Source organism: Palaemon carinicauda, chromosome 34 (assembly GCF_036898095.1).
Source record: "Palaemon carinicauda isolate YSFRI2023 chromosome 34, ASM3689809v2, whole genome shotgun sequence".
Taxonomy (NCBI): domain Eukaryota; kingdom Metazoa; phylum Arthropoda; class Malacostraca; order Decapoda; family Palaemonidae; genus Palaemon; species Palaemon carinicauda.
This window is the reverse complement of record NC_090758.1, coordinates 39821449-39826448: the sequence shown is the minus strand read 5'-3', so window position 1 is coordinate 39826448 and position 5000 is coordinate 39821449. Positions and strand designations below refer to the sequence as shown.

The following is a 5000-nucleotide window of genomic DNA, read 5'->3' as shown; positions in this document are numbered from 1 at the left end:
TAAGGGTGTTTTGTGTGAAGGGGTACCTAAGGATGGATGTCTACAAGCCAGCAGAATAGATTGATAAAGACACAAATAGTAATGCCCCCCCCCAAAAAAAAAAGACAAAACCACCAATGTGGCATGTTGCTCAATCTACAGGAGTTACAAAAAAGTATTTTAAGAACTGCAAATTTCTTTAGAGGACGGTAGGAACGATCGCACTGGGAGATATATGTCGGTTTGGTAAGAGAAGTTAATTGATCGATGCCAAGTCATAGAACCGTCTTTTATATTGTCCAATTTAAAGACAGCCAATGATGATATAAAATTTGACATAAAAATCCATCTAAACTTTAGCTATGGAAAGGGAGAGGTTTTCAATAGAGATCTACATGAATTTACGGAAGAAGAGATAATGGTTTTGTCCGTTATCAGCGTGGAAAGTTAATAAAGGCCTTGGAACATTAAAGGTTATCTTTACTTTCCAGGATGCTTATGTACCTTTCCACATTAATATAGAATATGAAAGGATTAAAATTTGACCTTTGAAAGCAAAATCCACTGAAATTTTTTAATTGCTTTAAATTTGGTCATACTACCTAAGTTTGAAAAAATTATAAAATGTGTAATACTTGCTCCAATCTTTACAACAGAGAATGTACACTTGAGGCAAGGTGCTTGAACTGCACCTCTAATCACAAATCTAATGTTAGGAGCTGCTAGTTATATAAGTTAGAAAAAGCTGCCTTCAATAAATCAATCATTGAATGTGTGAGGGTAGGATATGCCAAGAGATTATTAAATAAATCTAATACCTATGCAAAGACATTAAAAAAGAGATAAAGCTCCTAGGGAATCCTCTAACCCACCTACTACTGTAGGTATTTCTCGAAAAAGATATTGACCATCTATTGATAAAGTGCTGCATAACAAGACAAGAATATATCCTCCTAAATATTTACTATTGTGTATCAACAAAAAGACATTGCCCACCACTATCAAACCTTTATCCCACTTTGCAAAGGTTAGTACTAACCTCTCCCAGGCCGTGTCCTTGCCTGATTTAATGGAGATTCCACTTGAAACTAAGTTTTCAGCTGCACCTGTAGTGGGAAAGTTACAAAAACCAGGTACCTCACAACCTATTATTATTATTATTATTATTACTATCCAAGCTACAACCCTAATTGGAAAAGCAAGATGCTATAAGCCCAGGGGCTCCAATAGGGAAAAATAGCCCAGTGAGGAAAGGAAATAAGGAAATAAATAACTGAAGAGAACAAATTAACAATAAATCATTCTAAAAAAAGTAATGTCAAAAGAGATATATCATATATAAACTATTAACAACGTCAACAACAAAAATGTCATATATAAACTATAAAAAGACTCATGTCCGTCTGGTCAACAAAAAAGCATTTGCTCCAACTTTGAACTTTTGAAGTTCTACTGATTCAACAACCCGATTAGGAAGATCATTCCACAACTTGGTAACAGCTGGAATAAAACTTCTAGAGTACTGCGTAGTATTGAGTCTTATGATGGAGAAGGCCTGGCTATTAGAATTAACTGCCTGCCTAGTATTACGAACAGGATAGAATTGTCCAGGGAGATCTGAATGTAAAGGATGGTCAGAGTTATGAAAAATCTTATGCAACATGCATAATGAACTAATTGATCGACGGTGCCAGAGATTAATATCTAGATCAGGAATAAGAAATTTAATAGACCGTAAGTTTCTGTCCAACAAATTAAGATGAGAATCAGCAGCTGAAGACCAGACAGGAGAACAATACTCAAAACAAGGTAGAATAAAAGAATTAAAACACTTCTTCAGAATAGATTGATCACCGAATATCTTAAAAGACTTTCTCAATAAGCCAATTTTTTGTGCAATTGAAGAAGACACAGACCTTATGTTTCTCAAAAGTAAATTTGCTGTCAAGAATCACGCCTAAAATTTTGAAAGAGTCATACAAATTTAAAGAAACATTATCAATACTGAGATCCGGATGTTGAGGAGCCACCGTCCTTGACCTACTTACAATCATACTTTGAGTTTTGTTAGGATTCAACTTCATACCCCATAATTTGCACCATGCACTAATTTTAGCTAAATCTCCTATTAAGGGATTCACCAACCCCAGATCTACATTCAGGGGATGGAATTGATGCAAAGAGAGTAGCATCATCTGCATATGCAACAAGCTTGTTTTCTAGGCCAAACCACATGTCATGTGTATATAGTATGAAAAGCAATGGGCCAAGAACACTACCCTGTGGAACACCGGATATCACATTCCTATAATCATTATGGTGCCCATCAACAACAACTCTTTGAGATCTACTACTTAAAAAATCAATAATAATGCTAAGAAACAACCCACCCACTCCCAACTGTTTCAGTTTGAAAACAAGGGCCTCATGATTAACACGGTCAAAGGCAGCACTAAAATCAAAGCCAATCATACGAACTTCCCGACCACAATCAAGGGATTTCTGTACTGCATTGGAGATTGTAAGAAGGGCATCACATGCTCCAAGGCCTTTACGAAAACCAAATTGCAAACTAGGGAATAGATGATTACCTTCAGCAAACCTATTAAGACGTTTTGCCAGAAGACGTTCAAAAACTTTAGATAATATGGGAGTTATGGAAATTGGGCGGTAATCAGTGGGACTTGAGCTACCACAAACACATTTACATAGAGGAGTAACATTACCAATTCTCCAACAAGTGCTAAAAGCTCCTCTTCTTGCTAACTTGCGTAAAATAACAGATAACTTTGGAGCTAAGAAATCTGCTGTCTTTATAAAAAACAAAGGAAAAATACCATTAGGGTCTACACCTCCATAAGCATCAAGGTCCATCAACAGAGCTTTAATCTCACGAGATCGAAAAGCTAAACTAGTTAGTTTAGCCTCAGGAAAACAGGAATGAGGAAGTTCAAGTTTTTCATTACTCTGTTTACTGTCAAAAACATCAGCCAAAAGGGTTGCCTTTTCCTTTGGACAGTGAGTGACTGAGCCATCTGGTTTAAGTAAAGGAGGAACTGTTGCATCTACACCAAAGAGTGCAGATTTAAGGGTAGACCACCATTTATTAATCGGAAAAGAGAGAGAGAGACCTCCCTCTCTCTCACCTCTTTCAATAACAAATATTGGAGTTATGCCATCAAATAAATATGATGTATTGTCTGCTGATGTTTCTGATTAACCAGAAGACAATTTAAATCAATCATAAATTAAAGGCGAAGTCCACAATCCCCCTCAAGAATTAGATGAAAAGGACAGAAAGAAAATCCCTTACACAAAACCCAATTTATCGAGGCCCTCTCTAGTATAACCACCGGGAAATAGTCTTAGATAAAAATAGCTAGAGGGAAGACTTCATTCATAAGTTCTTCAAAAAAAAAAAAAAAAAAAAAAACCTAGTTTCTTTTGCCTCCATTTTGAAATAAAATTGTCTGGGTTTAAGGGCCAAATATGAAGAACCTAAGCTCTTAATTCACGAGCATTCCCTTAAAATTGTACGTCCAAAGGAGACCAAGCTTGTCCTTCTCCTTGTGAATATATTAGCTATTAGATACCATATGTTCACCAAGTAGGAAGTCAGGGCAGAAGTCTTATACACCTTCAGATATTCCTCAAATATCTTTGTCTATCCGTGCACCTCTGCAGGCAGTGTGTGTACAGATTGATATAGAGAGAAAATATACAATTTTTTCTCTTCATATGTCTTCAAATGATAACATATCGTATGATGATTTAATAGAGGTGATTCAACAACTCCCTCGACCTTTTCTTTTTCTTGGAGATTTGAATGGTAGACATCCTTTGTGGGGTGAGGTTCTAACAAACACCAAGGGCAATATTATATCATCAATTGTGGAAAAAAAAGGATGTTGGACTCCTTTATACATAAGAGCCCACACACTTCCATGTTCAGATAGTTACCTAGTTATGCATTGACCTTTCAATTGAAAGCTTTAACTACCTTCTTGCTTTTGATTGGAGGACATTAGATGAATGGCATACTAGTGATCCTGCACCAATCATTATAAACATGAACAATGGTACACCTTTACAAAGATCACCACAATAGAATCTTGACAAGGTGGACGGAATAGGTTAAATTTTGTGAGCTAAGTAAAATCGAGGGGAGTGTAAAACAGTATGAAAGTATTTATGATGCCATAGACCTACTGAATGGAACTCTCCATACAGCAGGAGTCAATTTGGTTTTCAAAACCATAGGATTATTCAAACGAGAACCAGTACCATGGTGGTCTTCAGAACTAGCTGTCTTGCATAGAGACACCAGAAAACCTCTGACCAGATTGTGTAGCCGCCGTACTGAGGAAAATTTGGTAACATACAGAAAGTGGAGAGCACAGTTCCGTTATGCCATGAGAGAAGCTAGACCCCAATCTTGAGTATCTTTTGTTTCCTCAGTCAACATTAGAATACCACCATCTTCTGTATGGAGTAAACGGAAAAAGATTGCCGGCAAATTTACCCCAAACCCTGCACCAGTGTTGAAAATGAGCGGCCAGTTTGTGACTGAAGCAAAGGATTTTAGCAATGCCCTTGCTGATAATCTATTTCAAATCTATCATGCAAGTTTGAAGGAGTTCCTGGTTTCCTGTATACGATCATTGGAGAAAAGAAAATATTGAATTTTGCAATAGGAAGGGAAGAGTCGTATAATTCTCCTTTTACTGAACGAAAATTTCATTCCCCACTTCCTACTTGTAACAATACAGCCCCTGGACACAATGGAATTCTATATGAATTAATTTAACATCTACCTTTTAATACAAAGTTATTTATATCAAGCAATGCTATTAGAAATATAGCATGGTCATAGTTACCACAGTGTTTGGGAACTAGCTATTATTTTAGCCTTTTTAAAACACGGTAAGAACGAGTTTTTAGCAGCAAACCATCGACCAATTTCATTGACATCTTGTTAATGTAAAATCATGGAGAAGATGCTCAATGCAAGACAGATTTGG

General features: G+C 36.5%; 1 protein-coding gene across 3 annotated transcripts in view; it reads right to left on the bottom strand.

Annotated features, from left to right (window-relative positions):
* LOC137627121 (tyrosine-protein phosphatase 10D-like) overlaps window positions 1-5000 on the bottom strand; it is a 216903-nt gene that overhangs the window by 26166 nt on the left and 185737 nt on the right. The window lies entirely within an intron of this gene.